Below are 4,212 nucleotides of genomic sequence, written 5' to 3' on the forward strand. Positions count from 1 at the left end.
AGTGTCCGTGGGGTGCTGGGCACCGCTGCCCCGTCTGCAGAAGGCTGGGGGATTTATGGGACCCGTGTCCGACGGGAAGGTGTCGGGGCTCTGGCTGTGCACACACCGCCCCAGGCAGGACACCAGCCAATCTCCTCCCCGCGGGGGCCAGGCTCAGCCGGGATGGACCCACTTCGGTGCCTTATTGGCTTCTGCGGCCACGTGACCGCGCTGAAAAACATAATAATTAAGCTACAAAATGCTGCCCATAAACTAGCATTAGAAAGTGACAGCAGAGATAAGTGGGACCCCCGCGGCAGATAACGCGCCAGGGGAAAGAGACCCCGCGGGGAGGCGGGGGGCACCGGCGGGCAGCAGCAAGCGCGCCAGCACCCACAGCCACACTGATTTACGGCCCGGGCAGGAGGGAGGGGGCCGCGGGCAGGACGCCTCCGGGAGGAGCGCGAGCCCATTGCACCCACCCAGCGCCGGGACCTGCTGCCAGGGCCGCTCCAGCCCCGAGGGGTCTTCTCCGCAGGGGAGGGTGGGAGAGGGCTCCTGTGCCCAGGGTCCCCGCGAGGTCGCAGCGCCTGTGGCCAGCAGCTCCGCACGTGCTGAAACAACACCGGAGGAAAGGGGGTGCCCCTGGGCCAGGGTCGTGGCGGGGCAGCCAGGCCCCTGGCAGTGGAGGTGTGTTTGCTGTGGGGTTCTCCCACCCTCCATTGTGGGGTACAATCCTGACCCATGGGCACCGCGCTGGCCGCAGGGCTCGGATTTCCAATCGCCCTGCGAAAACACGAGGGCAGGAAGGCCAGGCGCTGGGGCGAGAGGCCACAGGCGACACCTCCCCTCCCGCCGGAGCAGGGACTTGCTCCCGCCGCCGGCCCCAGGCTCCGGCCATCCATCACCACGGCGTCTCCCTGCGTGTTTGTGCACAGGGCCTCGCTCTTTGCCTTGCCCCACAGCGAGGACAGCCCCGGGGATGGGCTGGCTGCCACGGCCCCGAGCCCCTGCGGTGGTGCTGGCACCCAGGGCGGCGGGGCAGGACCCACAATCCCGGGCTCCGGGGTCGGGGAAGGGCTCATCCCCCCCAGCATGGGCCAGGGTGCAGCCCTGACAGTGACAGGCCCCGGGACACACCCACTCCGGGTCGGGGGGAGCAGGGACCCCCCGGTGCCGCGGCCGCGGGGAGAGGAGTGGGAGCGGCGAGCTGCGCAGCCTTGCTTGTTTTTTCCTCGCTCTGCAGCTGAAAAGAGGAGAAAAACTAATGAAAACAGAGCCCTGGAAGAAGCTCCAGGCCCAGAGCGGCTTCCGCCCTGATCCCCAGCAATTATCAGCCGCATGCCAGATGTTCCGACGCGATGCCAATGTCAGAGAAAATAAATCTGTGGCAGGTTCAAGGTCCCTGCCGGCCCGGCACGCAGCGGCTCGCAGCTCAGCACCGCGCGAGGCGGGGACGGAGCTGCGGGGCGGCTGCGGCCGCTTCCTCCCGCCGGGCATTGTTCCCCCGGGAAGCCCCGGCCTCGCGCCGGCCGCTTGCTATTTTTGCAGCAAGGTGCTTGCAGGGGTAAATACGTCCTCGCCGGCCTTGGGCACTTTCCTTTGCACGGGCCCTTGCCAAGGCCGCGGCCCAGCTTCTGCAGCAGGCGCGCGGCCCCGGGTCAGGGCCGGTGCATGGGCCGCGGTGCAGCCCGGCAGGTCCCGGCCGGCGGTGGCAGGAGGGCGGATTCGGGAAGGCGCGCTCCGCGGCCGGGCAGAGCTGGCTCCTGGCAGGGCGGGTGCGTGGGGCTCCGGCACCGGGAACGCCCAGGCCCCTCTGCAGCATGACCGCCAGCTGGGTGCCAGCACCGGCGCCGGGGCCCTTTGCAGCGGCAGCACCGACCTCTTGCCCGTGCTGCCGCTCCCTTCCCTGCCCCGTGCTGGCTTGCGCTGCGGCGTGGGACCAGCGGTGCCCGCGGGGACCCTGGATACCCCCAGCAGTGCGTGCCCACGCAGGCAGGAGCAGCCAGCGCACACAGAGCCCGTGCTGAAGGCTGCGCGCAGCCCCAGGGGTCCCTGGGGACAGGGAGGAGGTGCAGACTGGGGTGGCGTTTCGGTGGCCACAGCAGCCAGGAGGGAGGGACGGGGTGGCCCTGGGCTTCCAGCCGCACGGGTCCCCAGGTTCGTGCTGGGGAAGGGACGGCTGCTGTACGGGGCTGGGGATGGGCCCCAAAGCCGCTGCCCTGCCCCAGCGTTGTCATAGCCAAGGGACTGGCACAGCCTCTGCTTCGTGCTCCCGACGGGCCCAAGCACCGGCACGTCCATCACCAAAGCCCCGGCTTTTGGTCCAGCAACTGCCCTGCCCCAACTCCTCCCGGCCGGGCCGTGGGGCCGGCACAGCCGCGGTGCAGCCAGAGCCCGTGGAGCCGCACCACCCGCCGCAGGCCGCGGCCGTGCTTTGGCTCCTTGCTGGTGCGTAGCCTTGATGCTCAGCAAAGCATATCTCCTTCTCGGATTTTATCTCCATCCACTCAGCTTATCGGCGGCGGGGCAGCCCTCCTGCCTGCGCCACGTTCCCGGAGCGTGCCTGCAGCAGGTGTGGTCAGCACTACTGTTTGCCAGATCTCGCTGCCTGCACCGCCGGCTGCCCGCAGTCCCTGACACCGGGGCCCGTGCCGATAATGCGCACGCGGCGAGGACTTTGGCGATAGTGTTCCCGATGACATTACCTTGTCCCCCGCATTCTTCCGATGCCACGCACGCCTTTGCTCGGGGGTGCGGGCAGGCCGGGCGCATGGCGGCGTGTGCAGATGGTGTGCAGGCAGCGCCGGGAAGCGCTGGTGGTCTCCTCCCGGGGGGACTCATTGACATATCAGTCACATAGTTCTGCATAATTGGGACTTGGATGCAGCCTCTCTTTATGTTTCCTCTTGGCAGTTGCCAACAACATGAAGCACTCCTGGGTCAAAATGACAGCCTTTTGTTTACTATTCCTGCTTATGTGCCTCATTTTCTTCAAGGATAAAAGCTCTTTATAGGAATCTTTATTGTGATGAGGTTAGCAGAGAGAAAGATTTCTCTCCAGCTTTCTCTCTTTCACAGCTGATTAGTGCGGTCGGCCCGCGGGGACAGCGACATGGAGCTTGAATCCAGCGCCCACCTCGGGGTCCACCTGGCCACGAGCCGCGTCTGCTTCAGCGCTGTCCTACCCCGCCGACCCCGCCACCGCGCAGCCCCGTGCAGGGTGCCCAGGCCGCCCCGCGGCACCGCGGCACCGCTCCCGTCCAGCTTGCGGGGGCTGCGGGGAGGGGATGCCACCAGCCCGAGCAAAGGTACCAAGAAACTCAACGGCCCCTGGGAGCTCAGGCAGGAGCTTACCAGGAGCACACCCCTCTCGAGCGCGCCGTTACCTTCCTGGCCGTTGTGGCCCATCCTTCATCTGACCTTCGCAGTGATGATCAACCCCGTCAGAAATGCCGAGAGCAATTCTTACACCTGCACTTGGCAAACCAAGACGTGAGACTCGTGATGGTCCAGTAAAAGAAGACCCACCAGTCTACTGCACGCCATGGACTGGTTTCCAGGTTTGAACTCCAGAGGGACAGAGCCTGGGCAAGAGATGAGGAGAGATGTGAGAGCAATTGGTGACAAAATGGGGAGAAGTTCAGAGAAGAGATGTGGCCGGTGATGGACATCAGTGGAAGTCCTTCCCCTGCCCATGCCCTGCCCTGGACACCCCACAGGACCATCCCAGCAGATCCTTCACACCACCACCGCAGGCGCGGTGACCCAGCCTCACCTCGCAGCCCTGGCCTGGCCGGTGGCCATGGGGTGACACTCCTGGGAACAGCAACACTTTTCAAGAGGAAAGCAGCTTATCCTTGAAAGTTACTTTGCGAAGGTCAAGAGTGGGACTGTGACAGAGCAGCCTGACAAACGCATCTCCCAAAGTCCTTGGGCCTGGTAATGTATGTCCCATGCAATGTTGACACTAGTGATCCACCAAAGATCAGGTTAACAAGTTTGACGTTAGTGACAGCGTGATTTGTTCAGCGCTGGCTCTGAATTCATAGAGCGGCTGGCCTTCGGTGATAAACTATTGCACTACGCGCACGAGGCTGTGGCAGTTGTCACCAGCCGGAGCACCGAGATGAAAAGGAAGCAGAGCTCTAATCAAAATACAGTGGTCAGTAGAGGTTGAGCTGAAAATTAAAATGTGCTGGTACTTTTCCCACTCCGGCCTTGCTTTCCAGG

The sequence above is a fragment of the Calonectris borealis genome, chromosome 21 (assembly GCF_964195595.1).
Source record: "Calonectris borealis chromosome 21, bCalBor7.hap1.2, whole genome shotgun sequence".
Classification (NCBI taxonomy): domain Eukaryota; kingdom Metazoa; phylum Chordata; class Aves; order Procellariiformes; family Procellariidae; genus Calonectris; species Calonectris borealis.